The sequence below is a fragment of the Nerophis ophidion genome, linkage group LG22 (genome assembly GCF_033978795.1).
Source record: "Nerophis ophidion isolate RoL-2023_Sa linkage group LG22, RoL_Noph_v1.0, whole genome shotgun sequence".
NCBI lineage: Eukaryota > Metazoa > Chordata > Actinopteri > Syngnathiformes > Syngnathidae > Nerophis > Nerophis ophidion.
The window spans coordinates 38,628,254-38,647,108 of record NC_084632.1 but is presented as its reverse complement, the minus strand read 5'-3'; positions in this window follow the sequence as shown (position 1 = coordinate 38,647,108).

Genomic DNA, 18,855 nt, shown 5'->3' with positions numbered 1-18,855 from the left:
GTTTAGTTCTCGGAGAAACGGCAATGACAGTCAGACAATAGCTCTTCCGTTCATACCAAAATCAGACCTCCTACTGACTTGTGATTTGTCTGACCTGTAGATCTCAATCAAGCACATGACTACTTTCAATACGGGCTGACATCTGGGGCCAATTTCAAGATTATTTTTGATGTAAAAAAGAAATTTGCCTGGCTTTCTGTGTGCACACAATAATACTTATAAACTTTTACCTGCGTACGTAGTCTTCTGGATTTGCACGCACGTCTAATTTTAATACGAAAGCCACACTCTTCATACATGTGGCCCCAGATCGGTATAGACTGGGGCTTACCACATCAGACAGGATCCCAGTCACAGCAAGGTCTAAGATGCTGGCATGCAGAGCATAGATGGAACGCCATAACCAGGTAGTGTACCAAATACTGACTAGAGGTTCTAGAGAAAAGGCCATCTGGACAAGGTTCCATGAGACTTCCAGATCCAGACTGACAACATGGTGTAGGCGAACCAGCCTGATATGAAGGTGGATTGTTAGAATAATTATGTATATATTATCATCATAACTTTATGCTTAAGAGCCGTTACTATGAAGTATTGTCAATTCGTGCTGAAGTGGTATTTCTGTATTTGTGCAGAGCTACCAATTCAAGAGATTGCTAGCCTCTTTTTATCAGTGTTTTGTCCAGACTTGACCTGCTGACTGCCAAAGCCAAACATTGGGTTCCTGGACCAGACAAAGCAAGTGTCAACATATTTGTTTTTTGCATAAACATATATTGTGTCGGTGAACGACTTCCTGCCGTCATCGTGTGGGTTGCATGGACCATTGAGGACGGACATCGCTGAGCAGGTTTGACTCTTGTTTTATTTTTCGATAAAGCTTCCGTCTTTTGCTAGGATCTCTTTTCAGTTCCTCCGATCCTGCTCGCTCCTCTCTGGGCTTCAGTCTTCGTCGCTGTCTTCGGCTCGCTGTCGGTCGTTCTCGGTCTTCAGGTTCTGTTGCTGGTTCTCCTACTCCTTCTGCCCCGATCGCTCCTCCTTCTCCCCTTTTATGCTGCAGGAGAAGATGCAGGGATTGAAAGCAGGTGTGTGATCTACGCACCTGACTCGGATTGCAGCAGCGTCGCTCCAAGCGTGCCCCCGCCTCTCCGCTCCTCTCCGCCACCATCTTGAGTAGGACCGCCGTTTGTCCTACCCCGCTGTCGGCTCGTCGGCTCCGTCTCTCTACAGTGTCTAACTGGAGTTGTTGAGTCTACCCCCTTCCCTCAGCGACAGTGATGTAATAGGGACTTTCCTAATAAATATAGGCGCGTAGGCTTGATTTTTTAGAACTTTGTTTGGATCTGTAACTAGAATACAGCCACACGTGTCTCCTCATGAGCTAAATTGAACTCTGTCTCTGCATGATTCCTTGCTTTTTGTCTGATTAATAGATGGCATCAGTGTTTAAACCTGACAGATAAACACCAGAGGATTGTGGTGGTGATCGATATAGCATTCCTGAGCGAAAGCAACATCTGGAAAAAGGAACAGGAACAGCGGGAGAACTACTACAGGTTTAAAGAAGAGCGAAAGAAACGTGGGGTACGAAGGCAACAGTAGTGCTAGTAGTGATCGGGGCACTGGGGACAGTAAAACCCAAACAGTTTGGATGGCTCCAGCAGACATGTCTGCCGAGGAAAACAAAATACTAGGAACAGCTAAGATCCTGAGCAGAACCTTAAGTTCACAGGATGCTGGTAGAAGACTCGAGTTTAAAGGAGGTATAGCATTCCTGAGCTAAAGCAACATCTGGAAAAAGGAACAGGAACAGCGGGAGAACTACTACAGGTTTAAAGAAGAGCTAGAGAAACGTGGGGTACGAAGGCAACAGTAGTGCCAGTAGTGATCGGGGCACTGGGGACAGTAAACCCCAAACTGTTTAGATGGCTCCAGCAGACTTGTCTGTTGAGGAGAACAAAATACTAAGAACAGCTAAGATCCTGAGCAGAACATTAAGCTCACAGGATGCTGGTAGAAGACTCAAGTTTAAAGGAGGTATAGCATTCCTGAGCGAAAGCAATATCTGGAAAAAGGAACAGGAACAGCGGGAGAACTACTACAGCTTGGGATAGCTATGTTGAGGAGAACCAAATACTAGGAACAGCTGGGATCATGAGCAGAACCTCAAGATCACAGGGCGCTGGTAGAAGACTCAAGTTTAAAGGACACACCGTAATGTTATAAGCAATGTTCCCTTTAAATTGCGTGCCTGCGCAACTGTGTGCTGATCCTCATGGCGTGGATCCTCATGAGAGTCAGGTGCGTTGATTGCTGATTACATGTGGCTGTGCAAGATGAGCAAGCTCCCAGCGGAACCACCAGCGGCGCTTGCTGCGGCGTGACGGATTGCAGATTGGTCTGGTTGAATTGCTTCACTGACAAGGACACACTCCTAACTTAAATATTTTGTTTCTTGTTCAGAATTTCGAATTGTTGTGTCCATGGACTGTTTCTCTTGTTTAGTTTTTTGGTTTTGAATGATGGACTTCCTTTGAAGCTAGAATAATTTATATAAATGTCCACTTTTTTTTCTAGCTGGTAAGTTTGAGCTCTAATTGTCCTGTTTGAACAGTCGTCCCAGTCGTCCTCAGACGAGCTTCCATCGGAGTCTCCAATCATTCCGGTTCTCCATAAACCCGGCCAGCTCCGTAGAGCTTTCAGCTCCCGTATCTTTCTTTAGGATATCCATGAACGTTAGCGCGGGACGTTCTTGCGATCCGTGCGTTGGTTCCCAAAGGACCAGCCCGCTGGCCGGGAGCTCCCGATGTCTGTGGCAGTGGCCGGCCGGCCTCATCCTCCTAGCTGTTACCTTCTTGCCCAGCCTCGGCAGTTGCCCGTACAGGTCCTCGTTGGTGATGTGGATGTTCTGGTCCACATTCAGAACAGCTCGTACCATTCTGGTGTAGCACCCATCTAGGGACTTCTGCAGGGCGGGCATCAGGGTCTAGCTTTCGCAGCCATACAGGGGGACAGACTCCACAGTGGTGTGGAATAGACTCAGCTTTATGTGTCGGGGGAGATTCAAGCACCACAGTCCGCATACCGTTCAGGGCCCTCCAGGCTAGTGCCTTCCTGACTTTAAGGTCTTGTTCTGCGGAGTTCATCCAGGAACCCAATGAGTGATTACTCAACATAGTTTTAAATTATGTGAAAAATGAGACTGCCGCCAACATCGCACAAGCTAGGTGGGGCAGCTCGCTAATCTCCTTTGTAAATGACTTGCATGTCTACTCTAAGGTACTGATTAGAATGCCCTAAAATTAATGAGGTAATGACTTATTGATAGGAAGCCTGGTGGGCCGTTGGAGATACGTGGATTTTTTTCAACGAGGCTTTGTCCTCTAACATGTAGGTCAGGTGGATTACTAAAAACATCTGGATGCAATTAGGGTAATCGGTAGCAATATTACGTACGTAATTATTTTTCGTAGTTAATGTTGTAAACATGAAATACTATAAGCTATACTGTACCTAAATTTACGTGAGCTGACATGGGCAGGGCTGCTTTAATGTAATGAACAATTTTGTGGGCCCCCCCACCCCCATTACCACCAGATGGAGCCATGATGCTGCCACACCTTGCAAGATCAGATCAGGTGAATTAAACCATTTAAAATGTTTTTGCAAGGGGTGGTTGGGTCGTGTCGGACAATCTTAATTTTACTAAACAACCCGTTAAATATAAAGTTAGATTGCAACATTTGTTTTACACTATGATTTTGTAAAGATCAACATTCAACATCAGGAAAAGGGTGGAGTGCCATATCCGGGTTGGGGAGGGGGCCCTGCTCTAAGTGGAGGACTTCAAGTACCTCGGAGTATTGTTCACGAGTGAGGGAAGAGTGGATCGTGAAGTCGACGGGCAGATGGGTGTGGCGTCTTCAGTAATGCGGACGCTGTATCGATCCGTTGTGGTGAAGAAGGAGCTGAGCCGGAAGGTAAAGCTCTCAATTTAACGGTCGATCTCCGTTGCCATCCTCACCTATGGTCATGAGCTTTGGGTTATGACCGAAAGGACAAAATCTCGGGTACAAGTGACCGAAATGTGTTTCTCTTCCTTAGAGATCGGGTGAGAAGCTCCGCCATCCGGGAGGAACTCAAAGTAAAGCCGCTGCTCCTCCACATGGAGAGGAGCCAGATAAGGTGGTTCGGGCATCTGGTCAGGAATGCCACCCCAACGTCTCCCTAGGGAGTTGTTTCAGGCACGTCCGACCGGTAGGAGGCCACGGGGAAGACCCAGGACACGTCTCCCGGCTGAGGAAGTTGAGGAATGCTCATCAAACACTTATTTGCAACATCCCACAAGTGAACAGGCTAATTTGAGTTGAGTTTGCGTTTATTTCGAACATTCAAGCATACAACACGATACATCGCAATTTCCAGTTTCTCTTTTCAACACGTTCGAAAAGGAGTAGGGAGAAGCAGAGCTAATTGGGAACAGGTGGGTGCCATGATTGGGTATAAAAGCAGCTTCCATGAAATGCTCAGTCATTCACAAACAAGGACGGGACGAGGGTCACCCCTTTGTCAACAAATGCGTGAGCAAAATTATCAATCAGTTTAAGAAGAACATTTCTCAACGAGCTATTGCGAGGAATTTAGGGATGTCACCATCTACCGCCGTAATATCATCAAAAGGTTCAGAGAATCTGGAGAAATCACTGCACGTAAGCGATGATATTAAGGACCTTTGATCCCTCAGGCGCTACTGCATCAAAAAGCGACATCATTGTGTAAATGATATCACCACATGGGCTCAGGAACACTGTCAGTAACTACAGTTCATCGCAACATCTGTAAGTGCAAGTCAAAACTCTGGTATGCAAAGCGAAAGCCATTTATCAACAACACCCAGAAACGTCGCCGGTTTGCTGGGCCCGAGCTCATCTAAGATGGACTGATGCAAAGTGGAAAAGTGTTCTGTGGTCTGACAAGTCCACATTTCAAATTGTTTTTGGAAACTGTAGACGTTGTGTCTTCCGGAACAAAGAGGAAAGGAACCATATGGATTGTTTCAGGCGCAAAGTTCAATAGCCAGCATCTGTGATGGTATGGGGGTGTCTCCAAGGTTCTCATAGTCATCATTGTCACTGGCGTCCCACTGGGTGTGAGTTTTCTTTGCCTTTATGTGGGTTCTTCCGAGGATGTCGTAGTCGTTTTAGTTTGTACAGTCCTTTGAGACATTTGTGATTTAGGGTGATATAAATAAACATTGATTGATTGATCGATTGATTGATTACTGCCGAAGGCATGGGTAACTTACACATCTGTGAAGACACCATTAATGCTTAAAGGTACATACAGGTTTTGGAGCAACATATGTTGCCATCCAAGCAAGGTTATCATGGACGCCCCTGCTTATTTCAGCAAGACAATGCCAAGCCACGTGTTACAACAGCGTGGGTTCGTAGTAAGTGCGGGTACTACACTGGTCACTGGCATCCCACTGGGTGTGAGTTTTCTTTGCCCTTATGTGGGTTCTTCCGAGGATGTCGTAGTCGTTGTAGTTTGTACAGTCCTTTGAGACATTTGTGATTTAGGGCTATATAAATAAACAATGATTGATTGATTGATTACTGCCGAAGGCATGGGTAACTTACACATCTGTGAAGACACCATTAATGCTTAAAGGTACATACAGGTTTTGGAGCAACATATGTTGCCATCCAAGCAACGTTATCATGGACGCCCCTGCTTATTTCAGCAAGACAATGCCCAGCCACGTGTTACAACAGCGTGGATTCGTAGTAAGTGCGGGTACTAGACTGGTCACTGGCATCCCACTGGGTGTGAGTTTTCTTTGCCCTTATGTGGGTTCTTCCGAGGATGTCGTAGTCATTTTAGTTTGTACAGTCCTTTTAGACATTTGTGATTTAGGGCAATATAAATAAACATTGATTGATTGCCGAAGGCATGGGTAACTTACACATCTGTGAAGACACCATTAATGCTTAAAGGTACATACAGGTTTTGGAGCAACATATGTTGCCATCCAAGCAACGTTATCATGGACGCCCCTGCTTATTTCAGCAAGAAAATGCCCAGCCACGTGTTACAACGGCGTGGATTCGTAGTAAGTGCGGGTACTAGACTGGTCACTGGCATCCCACTGGGTGTGAGTTCTCCTTGCCCACTGGGTGTGAGTTTTCTTTGCCCTTATGTGGGTTCTTCCGAGGATGTCGTAGTCGTTGTAGTTTGTACAGTCCTTTGAGACATTTGTGATTTAGGGCTATATAAATAAACATTGATTACTGCCGAAGGCATGGGTAACTTACACATCTGTGAAGACACCATTAATGCTTAAAGGTACATACAGGTTTTGGAGCAACATATGTTGCCATCCAAGCAACGTTATCATGGACGCCCCTGCTTATTTCAGCAAGACAATCCCCAGCCACGTGTTACAACAGCATGGCTTCATTTTAATGTGAGGCGCATTATGAAGCCTAAAATACCACAACGTAGACTGTTGAAAAACTTAAGCTGTTCCCCAAGCAAGAATGGGGAAGAGTTCCACCTGAAAAGCTTCAAAAATTGGTCTCAGTTCCCAAACGTTTAATGAGTGTTGTTAAAAGGAAGGGCCATGTAACACAGTGGTAAAAATGCCCCTGTGACAACTTTTTTGCAATGTGTTGCTGCCATTTAATTCTAAGTTAATGATTATTTGCAAAACAAATCAGTTTGAAGATTAAATATCTCGTTTTTACAGTCTATTGTATGACCAACCAAGTTAAAATTGCATTCGATGTTTAAAATGGTGATTATCTTTCAAAAAAGCGATCAATCTAAATTTGGCTTCAGAATTCCATGTTAAAGCAAGTGAAAGCAGCGGAAGAATAAAATGTTCACAGGAAAGCGGAAAGAGCTCACCAGGCTGTAGACATGCCTGGCGGCTGTGATGAAGTCTGCTACCGGAGCCATAACTCAGTCTGCCCTGGAGTCTGAAGATCCACTGCCTGTTCTCACCATTTGTCAGAAACTCCCAGTCGCCATGCTGATCCACTATACACCCAAACATACGTGGCCACATTCTCAGTACTCTTACAGGAGGTGAGAATATACTTCATTAATACCGTATTTTCCGGACCATAGGGCGCACCGGATTCAATCAATCAATCAATGTTTACTTATGTAGCCCTAAATCACTAGTGTCTCAAAGGGCTGCACAAACCACTACGACATCCTCGGTAGGCCCACATAAGGGCAAGGAAAACTCACACCCAGTGGGACGTCGGTGACAATGATGACTATGAGAACCTTGGAGAGGAGGAAAGCAATGGATGTCGAGCGGGTCTAACATGATACTGTGAAAGTTCAATCCATAATGGATCCAACACAGTCGCGAGAGTCCAGTCCAAAGCGGATCCAACACAGCAGCGAGAGTCCCGTTCACAGCGGAGCCAGCAGGAAACCATCCCAAGCGGAGGCGGATCAGCAGCGCAGAGATGTCCCCAGCCGATACACAGGCAAGCAGTACATGGCCACCGGATCAGACCGGAACCCCTCCACAAAGGAGAGTGGGACATAGAAGAAAAAGAAAAGAAACGGCAGATCAACTGGTCTAAAAATGGAGTCTATTTAAAGGCTAGAGTATACAAATGAGTTTTAAGGTGAGACTTAAATGCTTCTACTGAGGTGGCATCTCGAACTGTTACCGGGAGGGCATTCCAGAGTACTGGAGCCCGAAATGAAAAAGCTATATAGCCCGCAGACTTTTTTTGGGCTTTGGGAATCACTAATAAGCCGGAGTCCTTTGAACGCAGATTTCTTGCCGGGACATATGGTACAATACAATCGGCAAGATAGGATGGAGCTAGACCGTGTAGTATTTTATACGTAAGTAGTAAAACCTTAAAGTCACATCTTAAGTGCACAGGAAGCCAGTGCAGGTGAGCCAGTACAGGCGTAATGTGATCAAACTTTCTTGTTCTTGTCAAAAGTCTAGCAGCCGCATTTTGTACCAACTGTAATCTTTTAATGCTAGACATGGGGAGACCCGAAAATAATACGTTACAGTAGTCGAGGCGAGACGTCACAAACGCATGGATAATGATCTCAGCGTCTTTAGTGGACAGAATGGAGCGAATTTTAGCGATATTACGGAGATGAAAGAAGGCCGTTTTAGTAACGCTTTTAATGTGTGACTCAAAGGAGAGAGTTGGGTCGAAGATAATACCCAGATTCTTTACCGTGTCGCCTTGTTTAATTTTTTGGTTGACAAATGTTAGAGTTGTATTATTAAATAGAGTTCGGTGTCTAGCAGGACCGATAATCAGCATTTCCGTTTTTTTGGCGTTGAGTTGCAAAAAGTTAGCGGACATCCATTGTTTAATTTCATTAAGACACGCCTCCAGCTGACTACAATCCGGCGTGTTGGTCAGCTTTAGGATTATAAGGCAAACTACCGATGAATGGTCTATTTTCAATAATTTTTTATATATAAGGTGCACCGCATTATAGGGCGCATTAAAGGAGTCATATTATTATTTTTTTTATTTTTCAGATCTAAAACACTTCCTTGTGGTCTACATAACATGTAATGGTGGTTCTTTGGTCAAAATGACTATAAAGGTGGACGCGCGCAATTTTGTCAGGTTTTATGCAGATCCAAATTAGAGATCAGCAGGTACCAGAAAATAAGAAAAGTTGCTTTTGCATAATATGGCGAAACAAAACGCCAGATAATATGTCTTACCTCAGTGGTCCCCAACCTTTTTGTATCCGCGCACCGGTCAACGCTTGATAATTTGTCCCGCGGCCCGGGGGAGTTTTTTGTGGTTAGTGCACTATTTGTAAGTGTATATTGTGTTTTTTTATGTTGATTTAATTGAAAAAAAAAAAAAAAAAAAAAAATAAATAAATAAATATATATATATATATATATATGTATACATATATATATATATATATATATATATATATATATATATATATATATATATATATATATATATATATATATATATATTTTATTTAAATAAAAAAATATTCTGCGGCCCGGTACCAATCGTGGATCTAACATAACAGTGAGGGTCCAGTCCATAATGGATCTAACATAATAGTGAGACTCTAGTCCATAGTGGATCTAACATAAAGAGTACAGTCCATAGTGGATCAAAGAAAATAGTGGGAGTCCAGTCCATACTGGATCTAAGATAATAGTGAGAGTCCAGTCCATAGTGGATCTAACATAATAGTGAAAGTCCAGTCCATAGTGGATCTAACATAATAGTGAGAGTCCAGTCCATAGTGGATCTAACATAATAGTGAGAGTCCAGTCCGTAGTGGATCTAACATAATAGTGGGAGTCCAGTCCATAGTGGATCTAACATAATAGTGAGAGTCCAGTCCATAGTGGATCTAACATAATAGTGAGAGTCCAGTCCGTAGTGGATCTAACATAATAGTGGGAGTCCAGTACAGATTGGATCGAACATAATAGTGAGAGTCCAGTCCATAGTAGATCTAACATAATAGTGAGACTCCAGTCCATAATGGATCTAACATAAAGAGTACAGTCCATAGTGGATCTAACATAATATTGAGAGTCCAGTCCATAGTGGATCTAACATAATAGAGAGAGTCCAGTCCATAATGGATCTAACATAATAGTGAAAGTCCAGTCCGTAGTGGATCTAACATAATAATGAGAGTCCAGTCCGTAGTGGATCTAACATAATAGTGAGAGTCATTTTGTTGATATAGAAGCTGTACAGACGTACTTTACGAAAGAGAAGTGTGAGGATATTTCAAATCAAATGATTTACTGAGTTCCTTTGGAAACTAGTAAACCTGGAATGACGTTCTTCACATCCAAAGAGTAATCATCTCCATAATTATCTCGCAATGAAAATTACCTTGACTGATGTGGAGACTCCGCGTTAAACCTGACTCCAGGACTGATTGCAATGACAACAGCTGTAAGCAGCCGCCCGACACGGAGCACAAAGGTAATTGGTTTTTGCCTCACCATTATCTTTTAAATACCAATCGAGATTGGATGCTTTTTAATCTGGTATGCAATGTGTCTCTCCTTCAGTGTTGATAACCTCCAGAGAACGAAGTGACAAACCCAGCAGGTGTGAGGATGGAGCTCAACTACACAACTTAAAAATATAAACAAACACATTTGAAAACAAGTCAGATCAATGTTAAGTAAAGCTTTAATTCTTAACCGGTTAATAATGACTTCCTGGATTTTACAAACAAGTTAGTTTATTGACTTCATTGGTTTTCGTAAATGGACTGTCAACTGAATGCAAAACAATCATAACATTTTTTAATTCTGGAGACTGGACTGGAGTAGGGCAGACTCGCCAACCCTCCCGATTTTCCTGGGAGACTCCCGAATTTTTAGTGCCCCTCCCGCAAATCTCCCGGGGTAACCATTCTCCCGAATTTCTCCCGATTTCCATCAATATTGGGGGAGTGCCTTAAAGGCACTGCCTTTAGCGTCCTCTCTTGCCTGAAAAGGACTATTATATATGTCTCCGTTATCCATAGGTTTATCTATAACCCATAAAGTAGGCAGGCACAGATCTATTTCTCAGCGTGTGTGTGGGTCGGCGGGTCAGGGCACGCTGCAGCCCTGCCCAAGATGGCGGTAAGGAGGCGGAGAATGCGGCAGAGCGGGGGGGGGGGGGGGGGGGCAGGGCGTGCCGGGAGTGACGCCCCCGCAATCAAATTCAGGTGCGTAGATCGCGCACCAGTACACAATTGACATTTCTCCTCTGGCTGTATAAAAGGGGAGAAGGAGGAGGGATCATGGCAGAAGGAGTAGGAGAACCCTCGGCAGAACTTGACTCCCGAGAGTGACAGAGAGCGAGCCGAAGACAGCGACGACGCGGGCGACTGAAAAACAACCCGCAGACGACCGAAGGCGAGCGAGGGCGAGCAGGAGAGAAGGAGCTGGAAAGCGACCCGACCGCAGACAAGCTTGACAAACCAAGAACCAAACCTGCTCAGCAATGTCTTTCCTTGATGGTCCAGTGGAACCCTCACGACGACGGCAAGAGTCCGTCACAGTGTGTTTATTCCAGCCGGCACGTTTAACAAAGTGACACACAACATCCGGATTCCCATCATGCATTGCTTCAAAACTACGGCAAGTAGTAATGTCCAAAAAACGTAACAGAGACCAAGCAGAAGACCGAAGAAGAGACACGGCGACGTCAGACTTCTCCATTGAAGACGGTGGCCGAACGGATATACTCATTCATGAACGGACATAAGAAATACTTGAAAAAATATTCACCCCCTCACCCCCAATCTTCCGAACTCGGAAGTCTCAAGGTTGGCAAGTATTTAGTAGGGATGTAAATCTTTTTGCGATGGACACTTTGATCGGCAAGGCGATACATGGGCTACGATGGCATTCAAATACGATTTATTTTAAAAACAGAACTATGCAAGGCAAATCGATGTTATGTATGACATTGACATTGACATTGAAAAAGGTTCATTTTGTCCATTCCCACATGTACAAACCACATAAGAACTGAAATTACATTTTCGGCACAGTCCCGCCAAGAGCAGACATACGTTACTGGGGGGACAAAACGGGATCGCCAACGTATCAGCCACTTACGGCGCTCCTTAAAAAGGTGAGAAAAGGGAGACATTGGGAGAGGGGAGGGAGTAAAAAAAAATATCAGTCTAAGGTTAGACCCTCAGGAGGGGTCCAGACTGAGTCCAAAAAAAAAAACTCATAGCATGGCACACATTAAACATGGTATATATAATCACACCAACTTACAACAGAAGGGGGGTAAGTTGAGGCCCTGGAGGCCGGCTGCCACTATAAAGCGCTACTCAGCCATCCACAACCCCAGAGGAATTAAGCGGTGGTGAAGGCGTTGATTTGGGGGGGTGCACGTATGCCCAATTAACTTGGGAGAGACGTTGAAATGTTTTTGTATGCTGGGGCCGATCTCAAAGTTCGACACCAGGTGTTGTTGAAAAAAAGGAAGGTCAAAAGCGTCCTTCTTTGAGGAGTCCTCGGGGGAGTTCTTCAGAACAGCCCGTTCCTGATTGCATCAAGGCCATTCAAGGGAGTCAAATGGTAGATTAAGAATTCGTTTTTCTTCGAGAAGACTAAACAGTGCTGGATTTCCAATTCCAATGGACGATTTGATACAATTTGATTTAGTGTATGAAGGATTCATTAAGACTCGGTACGGTGTACAAATGATACGATTCTGCGGTTAAAAATTGTTGATGTAGAACATTATTTTTAACAGGGCAAAAGAAAGAAAGCATGAATGGGTTATAGTTGTGTAGCGCCTTTCTACTTTCAAGGTACTCAAAGCGCTTTGACACTATTTCCACATTCATGCATTCACACACACATTCACTAACTGATGGCGGAAGCTGCCATGCAAGGTTAAGCCCATCCCATCAGGAGCAAGGATGAAGTGTCTTCCTCAAGGACATAACGGATATGACGAAGTTGGTAGAAGGTGGGGATCGAACCAGGAACCCTCAGGTTGCTGGCACGGCAACTCTCTCAACCACGCCACGCCGTCCCCAGCCCTGTGTATTGGCTCCCCTTCATGTTAGAGGATGAATCTTTAGGGTCAAGACTAGATCAAGGTTCAAGGTGCTGTTTATTGTCCATTCTTAACATGTACAAGACCTACAGGAACTGAAATTATATTTTCGGCACATTTACACTGAGAGTAGACATACGTTACAGGGAGACGAGAACAGGACCGCCTAAGCTAAGTCCAAGCTAAGTCTATGAGAATGAACTGATTAAAACTCAATCAATCAATCAATGTTTATTTATATAGACCCAAATCACAAATGTCTCAAAGGACTGCACAAATCATTACGACTACAACATCCTCGGAAGAACCCACAAAAGGGCAAGGAAAACTCACACCCAGTGGGACGCCAGTGACAATGCTGACTATGAGAAACCTTGGAGAGGACCTCAGATGTGGGCAACCCCCCGCCCCCTTCTAGGGGACCGAAAGCAATGGATGTCGAGCGGGTCCAACATGATACTGTGAAAGTTCAATCCATAGTGGCTCCAACACAGCCGCGAGAGTTCAGTTCAAGCGGATCCAAGACAGCAGCGAGAGTCTCGTCCACAGGAAACCATCTCAAGCGGAGGCGGATCAGCAGCGTAGAGATGTCCCCAACCGATACAGGCGAGCGGTCCATCCTGGGTCCCGACGAGCGGTCCATCCCGGGTCTCGACTCTGGACAGCCAGTACTTCATCCATGGTCATCGGACCGGACCCCCTCCCCAAGGGAGGGGGGGACATAAGAGAAAGAAAAGAAGCGGCAGATCAACTGGTCTAAAAAGGAGGTCTATTTAAAGGCTAGAGTATACAGATGAGTTTTAAGGTGAGACTTAAATGCTTCTACTGAGGTAGCATCTCGAACTGTTACCGGGAGGGCATTCCAGAGTACTGGAGCCCGAACGGAAAACGCTCTATAGCCCGCAGACTTTTTTTGGGCTCTAGGAATCACTAATAAGCCGGAGTCTTTTGAAAGCAGATTTCTTGCCGGGACATACGGTACAATACAATTGGCAAGATAGGCTGGAGCTAGACCGTGTAGTATTTTATACGTAAGTAGTAAAACCTTAAAGTCACATCTTAAGTGCACAGGAAGCCACTACTCGGGTGAGAGTGTTGTGTTGTAGTTTTATAATCCCTTCTCCTTTTCTGCACCTGTGTAATCAGTGTTTCACTCTCGACAAGGGGCGGACTTTGCGGCACACCTGCTCTCTATTAGCACGGCAGTATTTAGGCTCGTCACTGACAGCTTGTCCTAGCCGGTTATTGTATCCAGGACTCCCCTCGTGCATGCACCTGCTTCACCAGTCCTGGTACGTTTTCACTACTTTTTCCTGAATTCCCTAACCTCTTATGTGTTTATCTCCTACTCCCCCTGGGGTAAAAGGATTTCTTGTGTTGAACTCTTGCCCTGCTCAGTGTGCCCTGGCCCTTTCTCCTGCCGACCTCTGAGGAACCTATTTTAGTCCAGATTACATGGTGTGTGTTTCTGCCCCATCGCCCTTAGTTATCCCATCCATCCATTCATTTTCTACCACTTATTCTCTATTGTGGTCGCGGGTGGCATTGGTGCCTATGTCAGCTACAATCAGGCGGAAGGCGGGGTACACCCTGGACAAGTCGACACCTCATCGCAGGGCCAACACAGATAGACAGACAACATTCACACTCACATTCACACACCAGGGCCAATTTAGTGTTGCCAATCAATCTATCCTTAGTTATCCATTTTTGTCTAATTAAATGTTTTCATTTTTTGCAATCCCACCCTGTCTCCTGTCTCTGCATCCTGGGGTCACCCCCACTTGACCAAGACCTTAACAGAGAGTTCAAACGTCTTCTGAAACAACTGATCAGTTGAATGCCATCCATCCATCCATTTCCTACCGCTTATTCCCTTTCGGGGTCGCGGGGGGCGCTGGCGCCTATCTCAGCTACAATCGGGCGGAAGGCGGGGTACACCCTGGACAAGTCGCCACCTCATCGCAGGGCCAACACAGATAGACAGACAACATTCACACTCACACACTAGGGCCAATTTAGTGTTGCCAATCAACCTATCCCCAGGTGCATGTCTTTGGAAGTGGGAGGAAGCCGGAGTACCCGGAGTGAACCCACGCACTCACGGGGAGAACATGCAAACTCCACACAGAAAGATCCTGAGCCTGGATTTGAACCCAGGACTGCAGGAACTTCGTATTGTGAGGCAGACGCACTAACCCCTCTGCCACCGTGAAGCCCAGTTGAATGCAAAAATAAAAAATAATACAATGAATGACAACACCCACAGGCACATTTATGTTAAAAAAACAAACACATTCTATAAAACAATTTTTTTTTACATTTTTGAAACAATTTTTATCCCCTAAAATATTTTATTAAGCCAATGGCTAATGGCTTGACTGCGACAAGGATGGGAAGTGAGGTGAAAATCTGTCTGACTTACGTCGGGAAAGAGAGCGATTCATGGAGATTAAAGCCCGTTCTACGAAAATGTTGCATTTTGGGAAATAAAGAAAGACAAATTCGGAATCTTTCGGAGATTCTATTCCTCTGGATGTTACAGTATTGGCGGACGGCACGGCACAGAGACAGTCTGCGGCGTTGACGTTATGTATCTTGTGGGTAATTATTTGGCGGGCATCCGTGACTTTTCCATCCATCCATCCATCATCCATCCATTCATCATCTTCCGCTTATCCGAGGTCGGGTCGCGGGGGCAGCAGACTAAGCAGGGAAGCCCAGACTTCCCTATCTCCAGCCACTTCGTCTAGCTCTTCCCGGGGGATCCCGAGGCGTTCCCAGGCCAGCCGGGAGACATAGTCTTCCCAACGTGTCCTGGGTCTTCCCCGTGGCCTCCTACCAGCTGGACGTGCCCTAAACACATCCCCAGGGAGGCGTTCGGGTGGCATCCTGACCAGATGCCCGAACCACTTCATCTGGCTCCTCTCGATGTGGAGGAGCAGCGGCTTTACGTTGAGCTCCTCCCGGATGACAGAGCTTCTCACCCTATCTCTAAGGGAGAGATAGGAAAACTCATTCCGGCTGCTTGTACCCGTGATTTTGTCCTTTCAGTCATGACCCAAAGCTCATGACCATAGGTGAGGATGGGAACGTAGATCGACCGGTAAAGTAGGAGGTTTTCCTTCCGGCTCAGCTCCTTCTTCACCACAACGGATTGATACAACGTCCGCATTACTGAAGACGCCGCACCGATCCGCCTGTCGATCTCACGATCCACTCTTCCCCCACTCGTGAACAAGACTCCTAGGTACATGAACTCCTCCACTTGGGGCAGGGTCTCCTCCCCAACCCGGAGATGGCACTCCACCTTTTTCCGGGCGAGAACCATGGACTCGGACTTGGAGGTGCTGATTCTCATTCCGGTCGCTTCACACTCGTGACTTTTGTGTTGTTTTAAAGATAGAATTGATCAACGGAATTGATCTACCTACCTCTCGACAAAACTGACAAGACCTTGTGTCCAGAGGACCAGTCTGTCCAGTCAGAACGGTTGTTTCTGGACACACGTCAGACTCTTGGGAGAAGAGCAATGCCGGGTGCGTGGTGACCATTTCAGTCGAGGACATTGAAGATATCTACCTATTTTTATCCATGATAACAGGACATCTTCTGATTGAAGTAAGCGTGATCTTGATGACTCGACAAATGCTGGCAGCCGACGCTTCCACAAATCATTGGACACTCCGGACACTCAGATTTTTCCGATTCGGTATAAATTGCGAATTGAAAAAAACATCCGACTCCGTCTTCCCTGCAGGATGAATTTGAGGACCAGAAAAAGACAATTGGGATTGAAAAGTTTAAATGTGTTGTCGTTCGCTCCAAGACACACATTCTGATTTGGATTTTTTTTCCCTGGCTGCGACGTGGCAAGGTCGTCGTTTCAAGATCCCCTCCGAGGACAGTGCACCGAAGATGAAATAAACTCCTTCCCTGGTAATAACACCTGGAGAGATGAACTCTGTTCTTATTCCACCGCCTACAGAGCAAACCCCAGGCCAACAGACTTAACACACACACACATCAAAGACCACGGATACTTATGCACCCATGCCCCCGCCCCCAACCCACACCCTTTCCGCCGCCTGAACCCCCTAGGGGCGATGGATGCTGGAGTAGCGCTAAAAAGCGCTGGGAGAGTGGCCGTGCCAGCAATCTGAGGGTTACTGGTTCGAAAATCTGCGTTCAAAGGACTCCGGCTTGTTAGTGATTCCCAAAGCCCAAAAAAAGTCTGCGGGCTATAGAGCGTTTTCCGTTCGGGCTCCAGTACTCTGGAATGCCCTCCCGGTAACAGTTCGAGATGCCACCTCAGTAGAAGCATTTAAGTCTCACCTTAAAACTAATTTGTATACTCTAGCCTTTAAATAGACTCCCTTTTTAGACCAGTTGATCTGCCATTTCTTTTCTTTTTCTCCTATGTCCCACTCTCCCTTGTGGAGGGGGTCCGGTCCGATCCGGTGGCCATGTACTGCTTGCCTGTGTATCGGCTGGGAACATCTCTGCGCTGCTGATCCGCCTCCGCTTGGGATGGTTTCCTGCTGGCTCCGCTGTGAACGGGACTCTCGCTGCTGTGTTGGATCCGCTTTGGACTGGACTCTCGGGACTGTGTTGGATCCATTGTGGATTGAACTTTCACAGTATCATGTTAGACCCGCTCAACATCCATTGCTTTCCTCCTCTCCAAGGTTCTCCTAGTCATCATTGTCACCGACGTCCCACTGGGTGTGAGTTTTCCTTGCCCTTATGTGGGCCTACCGAGGATGTCGTGGTGGTTTGTGCAGCCCTTTGAGACACTAGTGATTTAGGGCTATATAAGTAAACATTGATTGATTGATTGATCCCCAACTTCTACCGACCTCGTCATGTCTGTTGTGTCCTTGAGCAAGACACTTCACTCTTGCTCCTGAGGGGTCCTGGTTAGGGCCTTGCATGGCAGCTCCCGACATGAGTGTGTGAAGGGGTGAAAGTGGAAATAGTGTCAAAGCGCTTTGAGTACCTTGAAGGTAGAAAAGTACAAGTATAACCCATTTACCATTTACCTTAGCCTTGCACCCTCCCCCCTCTTGTTGCAAGTCTCATGGTTTCTGTTTCAAAGCATGTTTATGTGTATTTATCAGCTATCAAGTTTTCTTTCTTGGCCCCAGTTTGGAATCATCCCAGGAGCCTGGTATGTAATAAATGTATTTGTATTTTTACTCATCAACCTCAACGCCAGCATCCACCTTTGTCCCACCTTTTACGGGGCGCCGTTCTGTGTGCTTGTACAATGTATGTCTGCTCTCGAACGGGATTGTGCTGAAAATGAAATTTTGTTGTACATGCCGTACATACCGTTCCACATGAGTTGGGAATTTGTGTTAGATGTAAATATAAACGGAATACAATGATTTGCAAATAATTTTCAACCCATATTCAATTGAATGCACTACAAAGACAACATAATTAATGTTCAAACTCATAAACTTTATTTTTTTTTTTTGCAAATAATAATTAACTTAGAATTTCATGGCTGCAACACGTGCCAAAGTAGTTGGGAAAGGGCATGTTCACCACTGTGTTACATCACCTTTTCTTTTAACAACACTCAATCAACGTTTGGGAACTGAGGAAACTAATTGTTGAAGCTTTGAAAGTGGAATTCTTTCCCATTCTTGTTTTATGTAGAGCTTCAGTCGTTCAACAGTCCGGGGTCTCCGCTGTCGTATTTTACGCTTCATAATGCGCCACACATTTTTGATGGGAGACAGGTCTGGACTGCAGGCGGGCCAGGAAAGTACCCGCACTCTTTTTTTACAAAGCCACGCTGTTGTAACACATGCTGAATGTGGCTTGGCATTGTCTTGCTGAAATAAGCAGGGGCGTCCATGAAAAAGACAGCAATTAGATGGCAGAATATGTTGTTCCAAAACCTGCTTGTACCTTCACAGATGTGTAAGTTACCCATGCCTTGGGCACTAATGCACCCCCATACCATCACAGATGCTGGCTTTTCAACTTTGCGTCGATAACAGTCTGGATGGATCGCTTCCCCTTTGGACCGGATGACACGATGTCGAATATTTCCGAAAAACAATTAGAAATGTGGACTTGTCAGACCACAGAACACTTTTACACTTTGCATCAGTCCATCTTAGATGATCTCGGGGCCAAAAGAAGCCGGCGGCGTTTCTGGATGTTGTTGATAAATGGCTTTCGCTTTGCATAGTAGAGCTTTAACTTGCACTTACAGATGTAGCGACAAACTATCTTTAGTGACAGTGGT